This window comes from Paroedura picta, chromosome 12, assembly GCF_049243985.1.
Source record: "Paroedura picta isolate Pp20150507F chromosome 12, Ppicta_v3.0, whole genome shotgun sequence".
Lineage (NCBI taxonomy): Eukaryota > Metazoa > Chordata > Lepidosauria > Squamata > Gekkonidae > Paroedura > Paroedura picta.
Window position 1 is genome coordinate 13,133,637 of NC_135380.1, and position 25,923 is coordinate 13,159,559.

General features: G+C 44.9%; 2 protein-coding genes across 16 annotated transcripts in view; one reads left to right on the top strand and one right to left on the bottom strand.

The window, feature by feature from the left end:
* Positions 1-25,923, bottom strand: part of TMEM218 (transmembrane protein 218) — a 364,259-nt gene that overhangs the window by 221,034 nt on the left and 117,302 nt on the right. The gene's annotated exons all lie outside the window — the stretch shown is intronic.
* Positions 1-25,923, top strand: part of PKNOX2 (PBX/knotted 1 homeobox 2) — a 358,017-nt gene that overhangs the window by 211,815 nt on the left and 120,279 nt on the right. For 12 of the 15 annotated variants that reach the window (XM_077306320.1, XM_077306319.1, XM_077306322.1 and 9 more), the window contains one exon: positions 6,096-6,199. The exons of 1 other annotated variant lie outside the window; for it this stretch is intronic. The gene's annotated coding sequence lies outside the window, so the exon portion shown is untranslated. Of the gene's footprint in view, positions 1-6,095; positions 6,200-15,791; positions 16,040-25,923 lie in introns of those variants that run through there. 2 more of the 15 variants (XM_077306326.1, XM_077306331.1) reach the window with 2 other exon arrangements.

A 25,923-nucleotide genomic window follows, 5' to 3' on the forward strand; every position in this document is an offset into this window, starting at 1 on the left:
AAGGAAGAAAGATCCCTTGGGGTTGACATGCGAATATAGGAGTGGGTGGGTAGGCAATTTATGAATAGCCGCTAAACTCACCATGTAATTTGAAAATAAAACTTCGGGTTATTAAAATACAATGACCTGATGAAGTTTGGCACGTACTAGTCCCAGAAAAGCTGTAACCGATCAGTGGCAGGGAGAAATCAGACGCCTGCCAATTTCCTTAATTGTACTGCATCACCAAGTATTGTGTGTCCAAAATAAATACCCTGCCCTCTCTGCTGTCTTTTTGTAACCTTTGTTTGTTTGGCTGATTGCTTGGGGTGGGAAAAGACAGGCTGGTTGAAGGAGTTGTTGCTGTATATTTGCAGTTTTCTGGACAAAACTGAAAATGTTAAACTATAAAATGTAGTGGGCAGAGCAAGGTTCCCAGTATTGTATGAAGGAAGAGATCCAAGATTGAATGCATTTGCTGCAAGTTTTTGTGCATTCTTTTGGAGAGGGGATGCATGGAATAGGGCAACAACTGTGTTGACATCTGACTGATAGGAAGTCCAGAAAATGCTTGCTAGAACACTGAACAAATGTGTTCACATCCGTGCTAGATAACACTGCCACTTTCCTGAATACTTTATGGCCACTCTTGAGCATTGTGCTTTTGGTCATGTGCAGGCACATGGAACTCCCCTCCCTCTATGATTTTTAAAGAGGCAGTATCCTTTTTTCTGCTGCAAGATTTACAGGCAAGCACTGAAGATTATTCTATTCTCTCTATATATATAACATATAAAACACAGCTCGAAAATAGCGTACCCTACCTACACAATGCTCTGATGGGTCATCACAGTGCCCCTTGGAACAGAACAGTTTAACATAAATGACTTTCTGAACATAGTAATTGATGGTGGGACCTAAGTGTTGCTAACTGGTGCCTCCTAGATGGAAGTGCGACCTAGAGAAAGCTTTTCGAGGAATATCTCTGGTACATAGTCCTATACCTGATGTGGTTCAAAAACTGTGAGCGTCCCAGGCAGTAACGGGCTTTCAGTGTAATAACCAGCACTGCAAATTGGTTCTGGATGCCTACGGGCAACCTTTAAGTTAAGATATTTTTGTATTGTCCGATATACACCCAATAATAATGAAAAAGAGTTCGTTTTTATACCCCACTTTTCAGTCCCTGAACGAGTCTCAAAATGGCTGACAATCGCCTTCCCTTCCTCTCCCCACAATAGACACCCTGTGAGGTAGGCAGGGCTGAGAGACAACTCCAAGCTGGTTCCGATTGCCTAGCTTTCTAGAGCTGTGTATGTATTTTAAATCCGGGCCCAGACCACCTGGCCACCGTGATCCATATGACAGTCACCTCTAGGCTGGACTACTGCAACTTGCTCTACGTGGCCTTCCTTTATCCTTGCTCCGGAAATTACAAGTGGTCCAGAATGTGTCCATTCGAGCCTCACAGACCCCTCCTCCTCTGTTCAGCAACAGTGAGGACTCTTCAGGGGAGAAGGGCCCTTCGTTACCAACCCATAGTCAACAGGAGCTGACCAGCAGGGGAATGAAGCACAGTCTTTTCCTGACTTGCAGGCAAGAGTTGGTGCATTACCACCTTCACCCTCCAGCCCTGATCCAGCAGTGGAAGGTCAGCCCCTGGCCCGAGTCCCCGACACCTTTGGAATGCCACAGAAGACGGCTGAGAACAGATTTACAGGCTAGGCATTGGAGATGCCTACCTGGAGAGTCACCTTAGTACGGAGAAGCCCTCACTTCGTTTCTGAGTAGACCCATTTCTCAGGCATTCAACCACTGAGCTTCCTGTTAAAAGCCATTCCTGTAAAGCTTACACGAGCCCATCCATGCTTTAACCCTAGGGCTAAGTTGTAAATCAAAATGAATAAATACCATTTCCTCACAATGATGTGCTGATTGCAGGTCTGTTAGGAAATGTGTGTCCAGTATTGAAGCTTCCTTGCCCAGTTGGCAGTTCCGCAGCTTTCATCTTTAGAAATGCATCTCCTGACTTTACTAACGCGCACTGAATTTCTGGATTCTAAAACTGCTAGCCTTTTGCAAGTGAGATGTCTCTCGGCAATAAAGATGCCTAAAAAGCTGGCATCTACGTGTAGGGAAGGGCTTTCCGCAATTTAGAGGGAAAGATACAAACTTTACAGGTAGTATTACCAAAATTATTTAGCAGGGCGCGCTGCAACTTCCAAGCGGCTCTCCGTATGCCCTTTGCGCTGTTGTAGTATCGAAGGTCCTCTTGTTCACTTAGTGTAAAATGCATACTGTTGCTTGCATCTGCCAAATCCTGGAAGAAATGGCCTTGCTTGTGTTGTACGCAGCAGCATGAAGCAGGAAAGAGCTACCCGAGCAGGGCTATAAATTCAAACAGCTTGGCAGAGGCTGCAGTTTCTTCATTCTCTCCCTCCTTTCAGTTTTGCCTTCTTTCTCTCCCCCTTGTCATATAAATTGTTGCACTTACACTTCAAGGTATGGCTTATTGGCAGAGAAAATTAGATTAGGAGGAATATTTCAACCTGAGAGCTTTCTTTGGGCAGTGGCAAGGAAAATGAAAACAAGCTGAAACATTAATTATTGGGGGGGGGGGGGGGTCTGCTTATTTCCCCAGGCTCAAAAATGTCAGGTGTTTCAGTGTCACCAGAGATGCTCTTTTCTGTGCCTACGATGTGTTTTATGAATCCCCAGTTCCGTGGACTTGCCTGCAAGCTGTAGGGTTAAGTTTAGAATGCCCTTGCAGCACTTTATAGTATGGCAGAGTTCTTTCATGCATGGCATCATGATCCTTCTGTTGGCAGAGTTTAAATATGTATTTATTTATTCATATTTGTATACCGCCCTCCCCGAAGGCTCAGGGCAGTTTACATAGAACTGAAATTATACACGGAACCATACACATAATAACTATAACATTCATATTATTAACTGGTAATAACCGGGTAACAGTATAACCAATAGTAATTCAAACAGGTCCAGGAGTCTTAGTAGGTTTGGGGGAGGCAGGGAGGGGGGGCAGGGGCAACGGAGGGCAAAGCACTAATGGCTTCAGAGAATAGCAGTGACTCATGTGATAGTGAGAGCAGAGCTTCCTACTGGGATGCGATTTCTCTCTTTCACGAACACACACATTTCTTTTCCCCAGGACAAAGTACACGTGCTAAGCATCAGGAATTCCTGCAATCTTTGAAGTATATTTTTGTATGTCAAATTCACTATGGTGCAGCATATTCTTTATAGTAGCCTTTTGAATTTCAAGTTCTGTTTCTCAGCCCTTCCCATACCCACTTCTGTGATTTACGGTTGTAATTTTAGCCATAATGCATCTTTTGAATCAAGGCCTTAATAGAATCTATGGTTTTGCGCAGAGAGAAACATTGTCCCATACGGGGAGATTGTGTTTGGGCTAGCCCAACTCTGCACTTTCTATCTATATTTGCGAATTGAAGTTCCTTACTCAAGGGAAAGTTAATGTCAGAAGATAGTTTCAGGTGGGTAGCCGTGTCGGTTAGCAGCGGCATAGTAAAATTCAAGTCCTTAAAGACCAAAAAGATTTCTGGCATTTCTAATCAAGGAGGTTTAACTCTTGAAACCTCATACCCTGAATATCACACTGGTCTTTAATGTCAGACGTTTGCTTCTTTAATGGGCTGATAGTAGACGAAGCCTCTGAGCGAATGTTATTAATTTTTTTCATATTAGTAGTAACCTAGCTTAGCTTTCAGAATAAGAACCTGTGTTACTAAAGGTTGGCACGGCTTTGTAAAGGGAGAATGTTATCTTGGCATTCCAATGACTGGTGCAATCTCTTTCTCTTCCATGGAACTGCACCACTGACAGCAAACCCTTTCCTGTCTGTGCCACTGCTGTCATTCATGAAATCACATTAATCCCAGAGTGCATTAAGTATGCACGATGATTTTGCTGTATCTGGCCAATAAATATTGCTTGTTGTTGTTGTTATGTGCGAAGTCGTGTCCGACCCATCGCGACCCCATGGACAATGATCCTCCAGGCCTTCCTGTCCTCTACCATTCCCCGGAGTCCATTTAAGTTTGCAAGTGGTGAAGAAAAAGAGGAAGAGAAAGCGTTTTTTACCCACGCTTTTCACTGCCCAAAGGAGTCTCAAAGCGGTTTACAATCGCCTTCCCTTTCCTCTCCCCATAACAGACACCCTGGGAGGTAGGTGAGGCTGAGAGAGCCCTGATATTACTGCTCGGTCAGAACAGCTCTTTCAAGGCTGTAACAAGCTGTCTTGTGTTTTTAAGCATCTTCATTCCCCTGTTTAGAAGGTTTCTCTAAATCTGTGCGCCTGCTCGTCTACTAAGAATGGCAAATGTTCATTCAAGAATTAGCATGAAGAGAAGCTATCCATTTTCCCCACAGCTGCATTGAGGTTCAAGGTAGCATGCACAGGTAATGGGTTGTTCTCTGCACAATTAGGTTCAAGTGGAAGATATCTGACATCTTAGCGGGGGGGGGGGGGGTAGTGCAGAAGTAGCTCAAAATTTCAGCAAGTCAAAAATTTCCAGATGCATCCTTATGACAATAACACTGCTTTACCTCCTTGGATCGGGTTGTGCTTAATCTTAAAAGCTGCCAAGGCTAATGCAAATGCTACCCCTGTTAATTTAGCATCCCCGTTTTCTAACAAGTAGAAGGTGATGTTAGGCAGAGGCAAATGTTCACTCCACTTTTTTTAAAAGCTCCGAAATTCAGACTTGTCTTCTAGATTGGCAGAACAGCAAAGTGGGTGCAGTTTATAGCTGTTTTTCAGGTGACATCTCTTGAGGAATTGTTTGTTTCCTTTCCTGCTGTGGAGACCTGGCAGGGTGTACATAGAGTTTTGCAGCAGATCTTCCCCCTAGCCCACATTAACTTTAGCTAGGTTGCAGTGACAGATGACTTTACATCACAATCTAGGACTAGGTGGTAGATTGGGTTGAACAAATAAAGGCACAGGTTGAAGCTTGTGCGTTGGTGGTAGGCAGTGCCGTCAAGTTGCGGCTGACTTAGGACAGCCTTTCTCAACTTTTTTACCATTGAGATACACCCTGAAGCATTCTTCAGGCTTCCAGAAACCCCCGAAGTGGCTCAGTTGTGCAGAATATGGTTGGGAAGCATAGCTGTGGACACGCCCACCTGAGGCTCCTCCCCTTCCCGCCCCCTCCAGGCCCATCATTGGCCATGGGGGGGAGGATCGACATGACCATATCTGGTCATATATCGATACATGTTTAACAAATTTTAAAAATATATTTAAAATTAATTAACTCCCACCCATTCTGGAAAAAAACAACAGGATTTCACAAAACACTGGCTGAGAAAAGCTGCTGTAGCGCAGTGGTCCGCAACCTTTTTTAGGCTGCGGACCAGTGGGGGGGGGGCGATCCGGCGGCCACGCGCAAATTGCTGTGCATGCACGTTTGCAGCCGCACATTGTACAAACGCGCATGCATGGACATGCCGCGCATGCGCGTTTGCGCCAGTGCCCATGCTTCCCTCTCCCCCCCTCCCGCAAAAAGAAGCTTGCCGGGCTGCAAGCTAATTGGCCGCTTTGGCAGCTGATTTGCTTGTGGCCTGGGAAGTTTCTCACTGCGGGTGGGGTGGGGAGAGGGAGCCACGTCAGGGTGGTTGGGGACCATTGCTGCAGGGTATTCAAGACAAGCATATCTTCCATGAGCTGATGTGATTGGCCTAGCCCAGGCCGTCCAGGTCAGGGCAAACCTTCCTTTTATTTGACATAAACTTTAAAAAAGATATAATTTAATGATCTGTAAAGTTGTGTTTGTGTTTGTGCAAGGCTGTTACGTGCCCTTAGTTTGTCTGGAAAGGTCATGATTTTAATCGCTGGGGAAACAAACAAGAAGATAAGCAGCCTTCTTTCTATTTCTGTTGTTTGCCTGGATGGAGAAGAATCTTTGAGTTGTGGCCAGCGGCGTTTCTGAAGATCGGAGTGGAAATTCCCAGACTTAGCTCAGCTAATGTTGCTTTCACAGGTCGTTTTTTGGGAAAAGATTTTTTTTTTTCTGCTGCAGAGAAACGTTCTCTCCCCCCTCCAACTGATGGTTTTATCTGTCTCCTTTCAGGTGGCTCTGCTCTGGCTGGAAGAAGCAGCTTTTGTGTTAACCGGCAAAGAAAGGGCAGAGGGGAGAGTTTCAAAAGGCAAGCAGCTCCCAGAGCACACTCCATAGTAAGGACTGTATTTCCATAGTTTTCTCCTGCGCACAGCAGAGCGGATTGATTTCCATAAGTCGGACAAACCAACCCAAAGCTACTTTGCACATAAAATTGATGGGGAACAAACTTATTGGCATTTTAAAGGCGGCAGTATCCAAATATTTTTAATGGAACCCTATATTAGAATAACCCTCCAGAAGTCTGCATTTGAAAGGTGTTCGCGTAGCAATATTTCTTACTCTTTCATTCTCCCTCTCATATAAAATACACATACGCATACGGCTTGGTTTTGTGTTCAGAAGGAACTTGCATTGGCGGAAGGGTGGCAAAATAAATAAGTTTTATGGCGGGAAATGCTGAGATGTAAAGCTGTCTCCTTTTCTGATGAATGAAGTAATTTCAGGATACTTTAAGGGTATTAAGGTGCTCGGAAGAAATATATCCCTGTGCCGTTTAACAGTTTAACTGATTAGTTTTTTAAAAGCATCCTATGTTTTTTTTTAAATGCCAGACCACCTAAAAATTATTTGTACACAAAGTATATGTTATTTCCATTGGATGTGTGAAATGAAGCCCTCTGTTCCCCCACTTTCTTTCTCATGCATGCATGCTTTTCCTATTCTTTCTTATCTGTGCACATATGTGAATACACACACACACACACCCCTTTGTGCTATTTCCTTGCATTCTCTTCTGATCCCCTTGCCTCTATTACCCAGCCCTTTCTCTTCTCCACCACTTTCCCTCCAGGCCCCTGCTTGAGGTGGCCAGCTCCAAGTTCAGGAATTCCTGGAGACTTGGGGATGGAACGTAGGGAGGGTGGTGTTTAGGAAGGGTCGGAGCCCCCCTTTCAAAGCAACCATTTTCTCTAAGGCAACTGATCTATGTCATCTGGAGATCAGCTGGAAGTCCTAGATATCTCCATGCCCCACCTGTAGATTGGCAGCCCTCCTTTGGCCATGTGGCTCCTCCTACCTCCTGGATGATCACCCTAGACTTCATCTGTTTTCTCTTCCTAATAAGGATAGCTCCAGAAAAGCATCCACCCCATGTGCCGCAGCAGTGGAAAAGGCAAATTCTTTGCTAGGGGTTATTAGGAAAGGGGCTGACAATAAAACAGCCGGTATTATAAGGCCCCTGTATAGATATTGGTGCGGCTTTATTTGGAATACTGCCTGCTGTTCTGGTCACCGTGTCTCAAAAAGGACACCGCCGAGCTGGAAACAGTAGAGAAGAGAGCAGACAACATGCTGATTATGTGGCTGGTGCACATTTCTTATCAGAAAAGGCTGGAAAATCCAGGACTTTTCGATTGAAAGAAGTATCATTAAAGGACATTTAATGGAGACAGAGAGGATGGGCAAAGAGAACTTTCCCTCCCTCTCCCAACACACTGGAACACGAGGGCATCCTATGAAGTTAATAGGCAGTAGATTCAGGACGTACAAAAGGAAATACGTGTTTACATAACGAATGACTAAAATATGCAGTTCACTGCCAGAAAATTTAGTGGCGGCTTTAAAGTGGATTTGACAGATTCTTGGAGGAAAGGTCTATCAGTGGCTGCTAGCCATGGAGACCAAATGGAAACTCCCCCTTCAGCATCAGTAGACCTTTGAATACTCGTGTCAAGAGACAACCACATAAGGCCTTGAGCATTGTGTGAAACATGGACTAAATGGGCCACTGGTCTCATCCAACAGAAGTATGTTTATGTTCTTACAGTCTGGAAGCTCCAGCAGGTTTATGCTGGGAGAGGCTGCCCATCAGTTGTAATCCAGTATATGCATCATTTAAAAGTTGGTTTATCAGAGAGCCAGGATGGTGGCTGAATTGTCGTTAAGACTGACGATAATCTCCTTTATGAAGCCATTGTAAATTTTGATCAGAATCAGGGACTGGCTGATAAATTCTGCTTCAGATTAAGTGTGTGTCTTTAGGATGCTCAGTATAACATTACCTCAAGCTTGTGCCCCTTGTGTTAACATCCTTGTCTACATGTTATTGTGTTGCTATTTAGACTGCGTGGAAATATCTCTGCTTATGAGGATTTCTTCCAATTAGGTGTGCTTATCAGGGCCGTTGGGGCAGGGAAACCCTAGTGCAGGGGTAGTCAACCTGTGGTCCTCCAGATGTGCATGGACTACAATTCCCATAAGCCCCTGCCAGCAAATGCTGGCAGGGGCTCATGGGAATTGTGGTCCATGCACATCTGGAGGACCATAGGTTGACTACCCCTGCAATAGTGCAATTCTTTAGCAACATTCTCCGTGATAACTGTAATCCAGCAAACGGATGAGGTCCCTTTACTGTTAAATCTTCTGTACAGTTTCATTAATTCATAGGACTGCCGTAAGTCAGAAGTGACATGATGCTACTTAACACACACACTGTTTGATGAGACTGTCCGTGCAGCTGTGAATGAAAAGGGGGAGAAATCTGCATTTTTCACATATTTTAATGATAATGTTATGAAAATTCATTTTTGGACAGCTGTGTCCTTAGGATGACACCTGATGTGCCTCGAGTTGCCAGATGTTTGGATTCAGATTCCCAAGTGGAACTTTGGTAGGGTTACCCTACGTGGAAGGGATTTGGGCAGAGAACTTTGTCAGAATCTTCAGGACCTTTCCCCACCTTATAAACAGCTTTTCTCTGCTAGCTGTGTTTTGTTAGTTTCATGGGCTGGGGGTGGAAGGTAGAACAGCAGGTGCCATCAATTCCTTTTTGTAGTGAGAAGGGTATTGATTTTCAAAAGGATCTCTTGGGTCACCTTTTTATTTTCATTCCCTAGCAGGCTTGAAGAACCAGATAGTATGAGAGTAACGGCAGGAAACGGTTCTTTGCGAGAGGTAGACCTCATCTTCTGTAAATGCAAACTGTTTCAGAGTACTGAAGAGATCAACCATGGTCTGAGGGTTTGAGGGTCACAACCTCCCTCAACCACCTATGAACAATCATGCCACAATAAACCTATTGATGGGGTCACTTGCAGGCTTTTGCAGGCTTGAGGAACAGGGTGTCCAGGGGTCATTCCCTCAGTTCCCTTCTCCCCTACTCCTAATTGTGGCTGTGTTCCCCCCCCCCCCATTTGGGACCTGTTTACTGTCTATTGTGGCTCCCCTTCTTTCCCTTTGCCATTATAGTTGTATTGAAGGGATTAGAGGATGTCTTTCTCGCAATCGTATTAGCCCCAGGGAAGTTGAAAAGGAGGGCAGAAGAAGCTGCTGTAGGACTGTGGGTGCCACTGGATTGGTTGAGGGAAGGGTGCCTGGAGAGGAGGAACTGTGGCTCAGGGGAAGAGCCTCTGCTTTGCATGTGGAAGGTCCCAGGTTCAATCCCTGGCATCTCCAGCCAAAAGGCAGTAGGTGATGTGAAAGACCTCTGGCTGAGATGCTGGAGAGTTACTACCAGTCTGAATAAACAGCACTGACCTTGATGGACCAGTGGTCTGATTCAGTTTAAGGCATCTTCATGTTGGTTCATGTGGAAGGCATCAGAGTATGATTCTCTATCTTCTGTAAAAGATCATTGTACTACCTACAGGCTTTAATTCCATTAAGAAGGGAAAATCAGTCCAATATCTCCAGCTTGGAGGGGGGTACTCATCAAGTACCCACCCGTTCCACCTCCTGGCTGCAAAAATTCCACCTGCTGGAAAACTGCTGACAGTACACAAACCCCACAGGACATGCCATATAACATGAGAAGCATTTCCATCCCATAGACACAAGGCAAGCTTTCCTTCAGTCTTTTGGCAGCACAGCTATTGCTTGTGGTCCCTTTGGGTTATCATGCATGGAAGGTATCTCTCTTGGTTTCCCTGAATTCTTTCTGCTATTTACTTTGGAAGGTAGAGCACCATCTATGAACATAAAACTTTTAAGTCTCTGTAGGTGTCTTCTCCTTCCTCTTCCAAATAAAAACAAAGTTTTTTAATGCTGCTGCTGTTCAAGGTACATTAACCTTGTCAACTAAAGTTCCCCCTGCCTGTTGCTGTTTTTATTCCACCATTTATGCTATAGACGCATCCCTGGAGCATTCCCGGCTTAAAGATTGGCTGTGATGGGTTTCTTTGGAGTGGAGAAAATGGCTTATGTGTAATTGCTACCTTCAGACAGGTTATAGTGCCTTCCCGCCCAACACAGCTTCTCGCTCAGACATCTTTAGGCCCCCTGTTTTGAAAAAAGCCTCAAGGGAAATGCCAGCAAAGACCTGGCACCAGTGCACTGCAAGGAATAGTGGTAGATTCAGGTTCCTGTTCAGCTAGGAAACTCAACAGGAGTTGTTCTATGCAAGGTATTCTAAGGTGGAAGAGTTGCCATCGGTAATTTTTTTTTACCCAGGTTCACATGCTCATTATATCTTCTGGAAGCACAGTCAAACGGTAAAATCTCAAGGTTCAAGAGCCAATGTATTTTATTAGAGCATTGGATTAGAAGAAGAAGAAGAGTTCTTTTTTTGTGCCCTGTCTTCAGGAAGAAGTCTCAAAAGTGGCTTCCAATTTCCTTCCCCTTCCTCTCCCCACAATAGGCACCCTCTGGGGTAGGTGGGACTGAGAGGGCTCTAATGTTACTGCTCTGTGAGAGCACCACTATCAGGGCTGTGATCCCTAAACTCAGCTGTCATGTATCCAACTGCATGTGTTATGTGGATGTTTGAAGATATACTGAAGGAAATGCCTATAAAGTCAAGGCCTATATTCCTGCAGCCAAGTAAAATTCTTGCTAAGGATCAAAGAGAGAAAGGCAGCCAGTTTGCTTCCTGGACTGAATGATCCCTGGCCCAAACTCTTCAAGCAAAAGAGATAACTCTGAGGATCTTTCTGCAGATATCTCATGATGCTACTTTGAGAATTCAGAATACTTGCTCAATTTTGCTCTTCTGGACAAAGCCAAGGAAAATGCTCTTTTTCACCTGCCCCCTTCCCTCCTGAGCTACCATCTGGAGGCCAGTTTCCTTTAACACCAAATGACATGCATATTTTTAGTATGTCAGACAGCCTGGTGCCCCAAGAAATTTGTAAGGGCCATGCCAAGAGCTGGGGAATCAATTGGAGCCGGTTATGGGTTCCCTTCCATTCTAAAGGACTGAACCTGGCAGCTTTGCACAGTCAACAGAGAAAGTGGTGGATGTGGCCATCAGAATGCAGAAACCCAGGCAGAAAAATAATGAAATATTCAACCGCTATTTACGGAATTGATTTGAAGATCAAGAAGTTACAAGCAGCTAGATGAAAAGGATTAAGAAGGGAGCGTGAATGGAGAGATGCCATGGAGCAGAATGAAATTTGCGTTTCGGTTGTTCGATACTTTATGTGGATTTTATGGACGAGGGGGGAATAGAGGATGGCTCTGCAAGCCAGCTCTAGCCCGGCTTTTCAGAGGGTGAGACGATCCTTCCCTTCCTGTGGGAACACGTGGCATTTCCCCCAGCAACAGCACTGCCCTTTGTAATGTCTCCTTGGGCTCTGCTTTTGTTTGTCTCTCTTGACTGGGCAAGGAAGTGACCTCCTGACCCACGCCTGACCCCTTCTCCATCGGTATAATAGCGGCATGAATGGCAGACTATGAGTGCCTTCTTTCGTGGCGATGTTGAATGCAGTGAACACTCTTCATTCACAAGTTTGTGCTCCTCGCAAAATATTCTCCTTATAGAATCATAGAATCATAGAGTTGGAAGGGGCCATACAAGCCATCTAGTCCAACCCCCTGCTCAACGCAGGATTAGCCCTAAGCATCCTAAAGCATCCAAGAAAAGTGTGTATCCAACCTTTGCTTGAAGACTTCCAGTGAGGGGGAGCTCACCACCTCCTTAGGCAGCCTATTCCACTGCTGAACTACTCTGACTGTGAAAAACTTTTTCCTGATATCTAGCCTATAACGTTGTACTTGTAGTTTAAACCCATTACTGCGTGTCCCTATGCACCATTTTTTCCCTATGCACCATGTTGCTATTAGCAGTCCCCTTCACTCTCTCCCTTTTTTGCATGTTGGGTATCCAGTGAAAATATATTGTATCTGAAGAAGTTTGCGTGCACACGAAGGCTCATAATTTGGTTAGATTACACCTGGAGTACTGTATGCAGTTCTGGCGGAGGAGTAGCAGCTTTTCTCTACTGGAAGGACCTTAAAGTAGCTTACATTCACCTTCCCTTTCCTCTCCCCAAGCTGTGTGAGGTAGGTGGGGCTGAGAGAGCCCTGATATTACTGCTTGATCAGAACAGCTTTATCAGTGCTGTGGCAAGCCCAAGGTCACCCAGCTGGCTGCATGTGGGGCAATGGGGAATCAAACCCAGCTTGCCAGATTAGAAGTACGCACTCCCAACTACTACACCAGGCTATGCAAATGAGAGTGAAGGGAATGATCTGAGGCCTGGGGACCATGCCCTATGATAAAAGTCTAAGGGATTTGAGAAAGTTCAGCCAGGAGAAGAAAAGGATGGGAGGGGACTAGATTGCTTTCTTTAAGTATTTGAAAGGTTGTCACTTGGAGGAGGGCAGGGAGCAGTTCCTGTTGACAGCAGAAGATAAGACCTGTAGTAATGGATTTAAACTATATGTAGAAAAGCACTAGCTAGATATCAGGAAAATCATTTTTCATAGAATAGTTCAGTAGTGAAATTGATTACCTAAGGAGGTGGTGAACTCCCCCTCACTAGTGGTCTTCAAGCTCTGGCTGGACAGATACTTATCATGGATGCTTTAGGCTGATCCTGCATTGAGCAGGGGATTGGACTAGATGGCCTCTATGGCACTCTATGGCTCTGATTGTATGATTAGGAGGAGGAATTCTCATCTGCAGAACAGCATGTGTTTAAAATGCCTGGTAGTTTTGAAGGTGAAACCCACTGAAACCCTGTTCACAACGCATCATTTAGGACAGGACAGATTTCTTCCATTCATTGCAGTCAAGTTCTCGTGGTTGTGGGTGCTGAAAGCAAAACCCCGATGTTTCATCCTGGCATCTATAAAGCACCCTTACTTTAATCCCAATTGGATACACCTGCAATGTGTCTGGCTTGGTACAATCCTGCTCCCCCTCCCCTTTGTTTGCTGGCATGTCAACATCTTCACAGGGAGATATTTTGTTTGTTTCAGCACTTGGGCTCAAAAGGTTCCCATGTTTGCTGGAGGAGAGTGCTCTCATATGTGCCACATTTTAGCATGGTTTACAACTCAAAATAAGAACGCTATTAATCTTACTGTAAACAATTATGCTAATTGCAATCACTCCTTGCGGAGAGCTATGCCTTACTCTATTTTTGTAGCAGGATGAGTGCTCAAGAGGAAAATGTATATCTGGGCCATTAACCCAAGCAGAAGTGATGCAGTCCTCCGTGCTACTGCGAACTTACGTGAAACAAACTAGTATGAACAATAAACACAACCCTCTGCTTTTGGACATAAAGGCATTAACAACTTCCAAAATCGACATCTAGAATTCTACAAAAGCAATCTGGGTCTAGGCCATAGATTCTGCAGTTCCAGGTAAAGGGAAGTGATTGTTGACTGCAGTGTGCAGGCTAATGCAATTTTGTGCATGAGAGAATTAATAAAACTTAGGACATTAACTATTATTCTACTTGGAATGGCAGGTGTTGCAAATAAAATGCCGTTCCCTGGCATATGCAGGAAGCCCTCTCAGCTGTATTTCCTTTTGAGTGATTCAGCAGCTTATATTCCAACTGGGCATTTTTACTACTGCATGAAGTCATGCCGTTAATCAACAGAAACTAAACACAAAATGGGCATTTCTCTCTGCGCTCCCATTTCTGTAGATGAATGGAGTGCTGGGTAAGGATCTCTAGAGGTCACTTTGGCTAAATGCGAACAACTGTCAGTAAAAAGAAGTTGGACTTTGGTCGGCTGCATTTCATATTTTCTTTAGATGGTGAGCTGAAGGGAGGGAAGCCGGCTTACGTTCCCCTCCGGCTTTCGGATGCTTTGCAGTTGCAGAGATAATGCAGCCTCTCTGAGTGTAAAGATATTCAAGAAGGGTTCCTTTTGCCCTTTGGTGGGGAAAGTCTACTTTCAACACACAACAAACAAGAGCCTTGTGTGGGCATGCATGCAGAGGCTATGCATATCATAGCTGATGTAAGCTGGAGATGGGGAAGGACTTATAGAATTGGGGTGGGGGGGGGAGAGCTTGGAAACAAATTCTTCCTGTTCATAAAGGGCGCCACAGTTATGAGCTGGGCGAAATTCCGTTCCAGGGTTTGATTGGTTCATAATGAGCTCATCTTGGCAGTGTTTATTTGAGCCCTCCTTAGTATCCATTTATCACGTATGTATTTATTTTGTTTATACCATGCCTTTCTCTCCAAAGGGGACCAAAGGTAGTTTGCATCATCCTCGTCCATTTTATTCTGCCAACAATCTTACGTCAGGCTGAGAATGTGTGACTGGCCCGTCATCACCCAGCGAGTGTCCAGAACAGAGCGGGGATTCAAACCTGGATCCCACAATATGACTCTCTAAACATGACCCTGGTTCTCCTTCCCTTCCTTTCCAAAATTATTTGGGAGCAGGGGTAAATTGAAAAGGATGGGAAAGATCAGCAGAGGCTGAGATCAGCAAGGAAGCATTTGGAATGAACCTGATCTTTTTGATATCCGTCCCAACAGATCTGAGCATTTTCCAAGAAGTCTTTGGAAAAGCTGAGTGCGTCCCAAGACTGGAGGGGCTGTTTGTCCTCTAGCTTTGGGTTAAACTGAGGTTTCTGTGGGAGTGATTGTTGGTGTCATCCGTCAATCCTATTTTTGTGTGTAACAATATAAGTGAGGCTGACATGTGTATGAATATAAGGACACGGACTTCCTGAGAGCCAGCGTAGTGTAGTGGTTAAGAGCAGCAGCTTCTAATCTGGTGAGCCGGGTTTGATTCCCCATTCCTCCACTTGCAGCCAGCTGAGTGTCCTTGGGCTCATCACAGTCATGATAGTGCTGTTCTCACAGAGCAGTCAAAACTCTCTCAGGCCCCCCTACCTCACAGGGTTCCATTAAGAGATTTTGCACCATGCTGGATTAAGTCCTGCTGCGAATGCCTGCAGGATTCTAGCCTTGGTAACAGTTGTGTATGCACTCGTGTCTATAAGCAGCCTGTGTCCTGCCTGGGCAACTCTGGTATCAGCAGCACTACTTGAGCGTGTTCTCCTATTTGTTGTTGACCTGCTATCACAAAAAGAGTCCTGGCTTGCTCAGAAAACAACCGGGACACTGGCCAAGTTACAGGCATTAGCCTGTGGATTTTGTCAGCCTCTAAAATCAATGAAACAAAAAACAGATGTGGAAAGGACATGATGTGTGTAAGATTTAATTCAGATTTAATTCAAGCTTATTTAGAGCACCGAATGAGGGCTGCTGCTGAGCCTTTGTTTCAGCTGCACCGAATGAGGGCTGCTGTTGAGCCCTTGTTTCAGCTGCACCGAATGAGGGCTGCTGTTGAGCCCTTGTTTCAGCTGCACCGAATGAGGGCTGCTGTTGAGCCCTTGTTTCAGCTGCACCGAATGAGGGCTGCTGTTGAGCCCTTGTTTCAGCTGCACCGAATGAGGGCTGCTGTTGAGCCCTTGTTTCAGCTGCACCGAATGAGGGCTGCTGTTGAGCCCTTGTTTCAGCTGCAGTAGCAAGATCCTAGGTGTCAGGGTCCTTAGGAAGCATAGACAGCCAGTATGGTGATGTGGTTAGCCCAGTGATATCCAGGGACCAAAGAGCCACAGGTGGCTCTGCTGAGCACTCGTCTCCAATGTGGCACCTGCCCCATGTCTCAGGAGAGAGGGCAAGGCCCTTGCCCAGTGGACCTGTGGTTGGCAAGTGATTTTCACCATGAAACTCCTACGACTGGAGGAACAGGTAAGTGGCAAGTGTGCTTGAGGTACAGACATTGTGCTAGGGATGGTAGGAAACTTGGATGTTTCAGTTGTTAGCAATTGCACATACATCTTTCCATGAGCCCTCAAGTGAGTACCTCTAGGTCACAGTGCTGGATTAGAACATGGAAAAGGGGACACCCCCCCCCACACCCCTAATCTGCACTGAGCTTCTTGGAGGAAGGGCAGGGTAACTATGTAACAGATCCCTAAGGTTTCTGGTTACTTGAATACTATAGCTGCCTTGTTGTTAGTTGGAAAGTCATGTCCAACCCATCGTGACCCCATGGACAATGATCCCCCAGGCCTTCCTTTCCTTTACCATTCCCCAGAATCCATTTAAGCTCGCGCCGACTCCATCCAGCCACCTCATTCTCTGTCGTCCCCTTCTTCTTTTGCCCTCAATCGCTCCCAGCATTAGGCTCTTCTCCAGGATCTTAGTTTTCTTGATGTTGAGTTTCAAGCCAACTTTTGCACTCTCCTCTTTAGTTCCTCTTCGCATTCTGCCTTCAGAAAACCAAAACAGGACCTATCCTAGCATTGCTTCTGGGTACAGTTCAGTTGGAAAGTGGGAGGAAATGGCTGTGGCAGGGAGACTAGTCTGAGCTCTGCCTTTTGGAGAAGCTTGGGCTCAGCTCAATTAGCAAAGAAGGCTCAAGTCGAAGCAGCTGATATTCCTGACTCCCAGCTCTGGGCTGTGTCAATGATCCATTGTTGCGTTTACAGCTAGGGTGCCAGGCTTGGTAGCCATGCACAGCTACTCTGTTTTGGCTGCTAGTCCATGATCCGCCTCTCACTGCTCCAATCAGGCAGGTCGATATTTTCTAAAACCGTGCTGTTCACAGTTGGCTCTTTCTAGTCTTTTTTTCTCCCCCCGCAGAACTAAGCATGTGTATTTTCCTTCAGACATATCCATGGAGCCACATGAAATCTATGACAGCTTTACACCATTATTTCGAGATTCATAGCTGTAGGTTCCCGGTGAGAGAGTGAAAGAGAGCTGTCCAAATCTTTCCAGCAAACAGAATGCGGCTCCTGGCATATTTATTGCTGCAAAGCAAATTTGTGTCCCAGAGATAAATATAGCGTTATCAGCAACAGCTGTCTCTCATTTTTATTTGTTTTTATATTTGACTATAAGTTCAATTCTCTAAAAACACCCAGAGCTGTAAATCCTATGACAAGCAGCCCCTGTGATTTAGTAGCTCTGGGTGTTCAGAGACCGTGATTTAGGAAGCACATTTATGGTACGCGAGACAATTAAATAACATGCCACACTGCCACCCTCTGGAATATGCGAAAAAACAAAATGAGGTGGGAGGTCATGTTTCGTCTGCAACGGAGCTGCCCTGTCCCTACATCTGTGCTTTTTACTCCATGCCTAAAAGGGTGGGTCATTTCCAGCCACCCATAGGCAAGATAAATCTATCAAAATTCTAGACCATCCATGGACATTGATTGAGAAATACTGGCTTGAAGAAGGATACAGAAAACAATACCAGGGCAAGGCTTATAACAGTATTAGGTCTTCCCACCTTTGGTCCAACCATTCAGGGAATTACAGAACCAGGGCTAGGAAGCTGTGGCTGGTGAGAAATTCAGGCCAGGTCCTATATATGTGAGATGATCAGATGGCAGTATACCCCTCCGGCAGAGAAGCACAGAGGAGGTGAGACACTGACAAACTGGGGTTTGTACCACAACTGGGATTTGTTACCTACGATCAATCTTGTGTTGCACAATCCACAATTAAACAAGGCCTTGCTTGATGTATTAGGGAGATGTGGTTCAGTGGCAGAGGATCTGCTTGGTGTGCAAGAGATCCCAAGTCAATCCCCAGCCTCCCTAGTTGAAAGCTAGCAGATGGTGTAGAACAGGGGTAGTCAACCTGTGGTCCTCCAGATGTTCATGGACTACAATTCCCAGGAGTCCCTGCCAGCATGCTGGCAGGGGCTCCTGGGAATTGTAGTCCATGAACATCTGGAGGACCACAGGTTGACTACCCCTGGTGTAGAAGACCTCTCTCTAGGGTTGCCAGCTCTGGGTTGTGAAATACCTGGAGATTTTTGGAGTGGAGCCTGAGGAGTGCAGGGTTTGGGGAACGGGGAGGTTATAATGCTATAGAATTCACCTTCCAAAGCAGCCATTTTCTCCAGGGGAACTGACCTTCATTGCTTGGAGACCAGTGGTGATCCAATGAAATCTCTAGCAACCACCTGGAGGCTGGCATCCCTACCTCTGCCTGAGAGCCTGCAGTGCTACTTACTGCCAATCAGAATAGACCATACTGACCTTAATAGATACTGACTCGGTATAAGATGACTATTTGCCCATGATTTGCCCATTATGATTGCCTGAATTAAGCAAGTGAGGAAAAAATTATCAACACAATGAGTCCACATAATGTGTACAGCAGAGGTCGGTTCTGTTCTTCATGTTCTCTAATCATTGTGGATGCTAAACAAACAACGTGAGGGCTTGTGTGGTATAATAGTTAGGATGCCAGGGTATGACTGGGCAGACCTGTGTTCAAATCTCTGCTTTCCTATGAAGCTCGCCTGGTCAATGGACCAAGTCAGGGGCTTCATAAGAGAACGCTGGCAGGGGCTCCTGGGAATTGTAGTCCATGGACATCTGGAGGGCCGCAGTTTGACTACCCCTGGACCAAGTGATCATAGCTTTTCCTCACACAGTTCGGAGTATAAAAGGAGGAGGGGAGGATCATTTCAAATTCCTTGGAGGAAGAACTGGGAGGGAATGCGATACTTTGGCTTCTTCCGCTCTAAACAGATATCTCTGACTCTGTAGTATCCATCCAGCTTGTCTGGCACAGAACTCTTCCCTCTTTCTCACATGACAACCTGTTTACGGTACTTTGCAGACAGACGCTGAATGTTGTAGCTGTAGTTGAAAGGTTTAATTCAGGAGGGAGTCAGAGGACTTAATGCATCCCATGAGAAATCTGGGCTCATCCACTCAGTGGGAGGGTGGGGTTTGTTTTCAAATATTTTTCCAGGAGTTGTCTCCTTAGTGATGACACAGAACTCCCCCCCCCCCCCCAATGAGCAACCTGTAGACAAAGGCAAGGCTCTCAGATTTACAGTCCTATTTTCACCATGCATGCCAGGAAGCCCCACTGATCTGAGCGAGACTTCCATCACAAGGAAGGCCTGCCTTAGGATTGTAAACTGGGAATTCTCCATGCATACTTTCCCCTCTCCTAATAGAACTATTTTTTCTGGGCTGTGGCAAAGTGATGCTTCTGTGCCTTCTGTTTATGTCTCAGTCCAGTAAAGGAGCAACAGCATTCATAGTGTTAAGAATCCATGGTAATGTTTCAATATGACTTTTGAAGAGTTGTATACATCAGAGCCCATTCATTTGAAAATTGAAATGTTACTGCAAGGTTCTGTAGGTTTTTTACAGTGTACCAATGTGAGAACCCAAAGGAAAACCATTCCTCAAAACATGAAGCATGGGAAAATCGAGCTATGTGTTGACTCCCTCTGTGCCTGTTCTGTTCCGTTTGATATGGGTTAATTTTCCTGCCTTGCTTTGTCATGTATAACCAAGTAGGTGGAGAGGGGGAAACAGTATTTTGACTTTTAACTGCTTTTCCCTACAATAATAAGATATTTATAAAATGAACTTATTTGGGGCTTTTCTCCCGTAACACGTAAGGATTTTCTGGGGGACGCCAGCATTTCAGCTCCTAAAAAAGGCTTCAGTCCTAAGTGATGCTTCTTGAACTCAAGACCAAGATGTTTCAAAAGTGATGGCCACACATCTCTAAGTATTCTTGGTGTTCAGCTAATCTTGTGTAACAGAATCAGAACACGAGTTTATGAATGGTATTTGATTTGCTTACTGCTATATGCTTTGTTCGATTGGGACTTTCTACACCCCTTGGATAAGCTTTGGCAGCTGGAGTTTTCTGTGTGGAACTGGGAAATCTGCTTCTAAACTGCATTAAAATTGCATTATCCAACATGTACGGCAGGGGTAGTCAACCTGGGGTACATGCCCCGCTTTTTACCCACTCCAGGCCTACCAGTGGCCGTTTTGGGAGGGGCTGGTGGGTCAACATGATCCTTTATGTTCATATCACCCAATAAATGTTTAACAATTTTTTAAAAACATATAAAATTAGCTCCTACCCATTTGGATCATCAAGAAACCTGGCTGAGAAAGCCTGCTCAGAACCCTTGTGTAGCACAGGGTTGGTGGGCAGGAACATGGGAGGGTGATGTTGCTGACGTCACTATGTCACGTCCAGGTACAACCAGGAAGTGACAATGGGTAGCTTTAGTACTTGCTGGAAATCACTTCCAGGTACAACTGGGGAGTGACACTGAATAGCTCTAGGCATAGCTAGAAACTCTGTGAGTTAAGCTTTGACTGTCAGAAGTTTGTACCCCGAAAATGTTGTTGGTCTCCAAGGTACCAGGGAACTTGAATCTAATGAATCCGGGGGAGGCGGGATATAAATTTAATAATAATAATAATAATAATAATAATAATAATAATAACAACAACAACAACAACTGTTCTACTGCCGAACAAGATGGCTACCCTCTGAAGCAATCTGGCTGGTAACAAGTATTTTAGATTCATTAAAAAATATTCTGTGATTCTGTGAAGGCTTAAGGGGGTGGCAGGTTACAGTGGATGAGTGAGAGGGTTGTGTGTGTCCTGCATAGTGCAGGCGGTTGGACTAGGTCCCTTCCAACTCTATGATTCTATCATTCTTTGATTCTTTGATTCTATCTGCATGTAAATTCCACCTAAAGCAGCAAACCAGAACATGCTGATTTTCAGTGCCCTTAGAAGTGTATGAAGCCTTCTTAAAGTGCCAGGCAGGTCTCACTTCTTCTGTACATTCTCTATGAGCTCCCTGCAGATTGCACTTTTTGCAAGTGGGCTGTGTAAGCGTCTTCCTAAAGAGGTTTCTCTTGCTGCCCAGGGCGGTTTCATTGTGCTGCAGAAGTCTTTGGATCTCTGTCGGGTTACTGAACTGAAGTTTAGTGTGGGCATGACTTGAGAAGTCTATATTTAGGATTGCCTGCATTTTTAAAAGCAAATCAGCAGACCTGCCTGGCTATTTTGAACATCAAGCGGTGATGTCAAACCTTTTCCTCTCAAGAGCCCTGCGGGTTTGGTGGAGACAATGACAAGTATTGTATCCGGCTCCCCTACACATGCACACCCTGGAGTTAATTGCAGTCTTTTTTGAGGGGAGAGATTTAAATGGTATTACGGACATGGGAGCGAAGGGTTAAAAACACCCTTCCTCAGCAACCTTCCTCTGATCATCAAAGCGGCCCTATGAGGCTATTACTTAGCTTTAAAGAAAACTCCCAGAAATCCTAATTATGGGTTGTTTACTGCATGTATGTTCAGCACCACCAAGGGTAGCTCTCTCACCTTCTTCTACTGATATGGTGTGCTTGAACTACATTTCATTTCCTTCCATACATAATAGATTATCTATCCCTTACTATGAAATGTCCAAGTCCTTGGCAGCAATGACTGGTCCCTGAGGGGCTCAAGTTGGTAAGACTGGTTGGAGGCAGACATTTCACACACAGCAATGGCTGAGGGCTTTATCAAACACTCATTTCTTAACTCCTTCCTGTGAGGCAATGCCCAGAGGTAGAACATTCTCACCGTTCTTTGGGTTGGGGGTAAGAACATAAGGAGAGCTGTGCCAGATGGGATCAGAGGTCCATTTAGTCCAGCATCCTGTCTCACACTGCAGCCAACCAGTTAGTCTGGAGGGCCGACCACAGGGCATAGGTCAGGGTTCCCAACTTTATTGAAATGGTGACACCTTCGGAAATCTGATGGTGGGCACAACAAAATAGCTGCCACAAGATGGCTGCCACAGGATGTGAATCCAGCCACAAAATGGCTGCTATAGCTTACCTTCAGTCCCACAACGAAGCTGCAAAAGCAACATAAAAAAATCTGCATAGCCAATCAAATCTCCAGTGGCCATCAGAAGCCTTGCTGGGCCCCACCTACTTTCCAAAACACTTGGCAGATACCAACAAAGGCATCGTGTTGGAGACCTCTGGCAGAGAGGATGAGGCCTTCCCCTGATGTTGCCTTCAGTTGCCTTACTGCCCCTGAATGGGGAGGGGCCCTTTAGTCACCATGGCTAGTAGGTACTGATAGATCAATCCATTGGGTACATTGGTAAGATGAGTTTGTAGCAGCCTCTTTAGGTGACAAGTTTCCTACATATGCATTCATTCTTGGCCTGCAAAGAATTAAACTATATGACCATTTTCCCATGGTGCAGGGAAAGATGATGTGCATGCAGTGTATACTTGCATGTAGATTCTGTTCAGTAGTGCTGAGAGATACATATTGAGAGGGGGGTTAGTATTAATGGGAGTGATCCCCAGTTCCTGCATGTATACTGCCAGTTTTGCAGCCTGCAGCACCCTTTCCTCTCATTCCTTTTTCCCAATAGCAATTTACCACATTGCCTTGAGGTTGCTACGGGTCACGGTAGTGACCACGACAGGTAGAGCAAAGATACTTGTTCTTTTCCCCAATTAGTATCATGGGCAACTTGTCAGTGAGCAATTGCTGTTGGGCAAACATGGTGGAAGAGGTTCAGAAAGTCATGTTGTCTGGCCTTGTTTCCATCCTTTGAGACTGAACATTCAAGCCTTTATTAATTCAATGATTTAGTGAAATAATCTTTACCCCGCTTCAGCAAGCAAAGAAAAAGCATCTAACAAGAATGAAGAAAAAGCGATTCAGGATATATATTAACTAAAAATAAAACGCAACATCAACAAAAGAAATCTAGAAGTCATCAGCCCATAAAAAATCAGTCACTTCAAGAGGTGTCATACAAAAATTTTGAAGAAACATGACAGAATGGAAGGGAGGAGTCAGCCGAAGGCACCCCTGGCATCTAAGCACTGTGAATGATGGCCTAGATCAGGACCTGATGCAACAGGTCAAAAGGCTGTCTCCTAGTTGTTTCTTGTCTTATCCAAGCAATGGGAGAATCTCAGAAAACTGGCAGATCTATATGGATGGAAGCAAGTTGCCCTTCACCTACCTTGATCCCAGACAGTTTAGGGCTTTATAGCTCCAATCAATACTTTGAAGCTCTTGTAGATCTTGCAGAACAGGGAAATATGTCCATCGTGGCATGTAATTGTCAGCATCCCTGCTGCAGTATTTTGGATCAATTGAAGCTGATGAGAGTTCTTCAAAAGTAGGTCCATGGAGAGCACATTGTAGTAATCTAATCATAGCATGGACTGCTGTGGCAAGGTCATTGCTTTCCTAGAAGATCTGCAACCCAAGTTGGTGGAAGGTACTTCTGTTATTAAAGAGTTTCTTTGTGTTTTCTTAAGGGTAGGAGCTGAAATAAACATTAAGTTGGCAATCCAAGACCAGGTCTCCCTAAAAGTACTTTTATAAAGTAGCTGTGCCTCCCCACATGAAGTTTTCAGCATGGGGGTAGGTTAGCTGTTTTGTTCTATGCCATTTTCCCAGTTTGACTCCATCACTGCTACTCTGACCTGCTACTGGTCACAGTGGTAGAGGAAGGATATTTGTTTACCTTCCCCAACCAGGCACTGGGGCATGGGTGTGTGGCCTCTCTTCGCCATGCCATTGTCCCAGTAGAAATGGTCTGTGGCCAAGCTTCCGTGGGCCATTTTTCTAGGACAATCAGCATGGTGAAAAGGGTCCACTCAGCCCCTGCCCCAGTGCTTCTGTCCCAATCCGTATCGTTCCCCTCACTTGGCATACTTCTTCTTGCAGCTTAAAGCAACATAATGTGTTGTCTGGCTCTAAGAGTCCAATTCAATATGTGTTTACTTGGAAGTAAGCCCCTCTGAACTCACTTTCTAGCAAGTACGCTTCAAATTCCAGCCAAACTGCAGTTGTTATCTCCGCTCGGAGCTATGTGGGCTTTCAGCCAGGAATTCATTAGCACTATATTAACTGGAGATGAATTAAACTCTCAAGAATTTATGACTTTCCTTTTCAAATGCTCGGCTTGGAGAAAATGAGACCTTGGAATCAGACACTTTCTGTTTGGGAGAACAGCGGCCCAGCCACATTTTTTGTGACATCAGAATTTAACACCGCTCTTAGAAAAATCACAGACTTCTATCCCTTTTCCTCCAAAAAAAACCTTGCACCTTCCCACGAGCTTCACATCCTCTACGCATAAGCTGTTAACATTCACATCTGCTAGAAACATTGGCTTTAGCCAAAAATGCTGCTCCGTGCCGGGAAGAGGATGTCGGTCCATTGGTTGCCTAGCCCAAGTGCCTTGAGGCTTCACAATTAGTCCTGGTTTATTTTTCTCGGGAGGGAGTGTCAGTCATTAATTCCCGCATTTGAGAATACACCTCTTAGGCGCTGGTGGAGCAATTATCATGATGCAGAATTAACTCATTGATGCTCCAAGGAAGGCTCGGTTCCACTTAATGGAATGTTAATTGGTCTAATGGGTTTAATGTCAACAAGTTCTAATGAACGCTTCTGTTAATGAGCTCATTGTTTTTCAACCCTGTTTTCAAAATGTACTTTATTAATAATGTTCAAAACTGATCTCAGGCATAAACAACACCTAAGTGATCAAAGTGTTAGTAGGCCGTGGGTAGAAGCCACAGACCAGCTGTATCCAGAACTCAAAGATCCAGCATCATTATTTAAATGAGAAAGAAACATAATCCTTAATTAAGTTAGATGGGAATCATGTGCCTTAATCCAGGGTATGTGAGCTCTGCAGCCTGCATCAAGAAAACTTGGTTTCCTGCTCATGTGTAGAGGATGCTTCCCATTATTGGAATGGGGTGGGGTTCTTTTTGTGAGATCTATCTCATGTGTTTTTGTATTGTGTTCTTAGGCCTCAGTTCCACATCAAGTCCTCATCCTGGTGATACCAGCTGAGCTCTGGTTTCATAAGAGAACAGCATGAAGGTTCACCAGAACTGTAAGGACCTCATGAGAAATAACGAGCCAACTAAGGTCTTCTGACATGGCCTAGCCTCTACAGCAGTTCAGAGGAAAAATTATTCCTGGGGCTCCTCCATAGTCAAAAGGGTGAACAAGGCTGGGTTGGACTGAGCCAAGGACATGTAGCAAGCTTCAAAGGGGAATGCGGATTTGAACTCTGGATCGTCCCAGTTCTAGGCAACACTCTAACCACCACTCCATATTGGCTTTGCTTCATTTCACTGAGTCCGGGGCCAGTTCCTAACAAGGCTGGTCACACCCTAGTCATGAGGTAGCCTTGGATTAAGGAACCACTAGGAACTTTCTATGCACGTATGTTGGCCGTATGCTTCATAAAAGTATCCCTTCCACATCAAATAGTCATTCAATTATCCTTGAATGTAACATTCATAAGTCGCTCTACTCTTCCCTCTCCCTTTCTGTATTTATTAGTTTCCGAATTGTAAACTTTGAGCACAGGAATCTAATTATGTTAAGATGTTGTGGTTTTTTTGGATGCCGCTATATAAAACTAATAACAAATAAACCCCTTTACCAACTACGAAAGGACATTGAGCCACGCCAGCTAAAATTAAACTTTGAATCAGCAAGAGTAGATAATTTAAACTCAAGTCTTAAGGGAATAGTGGAGGAGCTCTGGTGCCATAGATATTAATTAGAACAGACCTTGGAAACCAGGGAGATTTTTCTTTGTTGATGAAAGAATGAAGTCCCAATATTTTATTCTGCCATTATTCTGACATGAGTTGTAGGGGCGGGGGGGGGGGGGGAAATAAAAGAATGGATCAATTGGAGGGTTTCTCAAGAAAAACTAAGGATGAGTCTCAGGTGCTTGCACATCAATCGGCAGCTATATTCAGACATCAT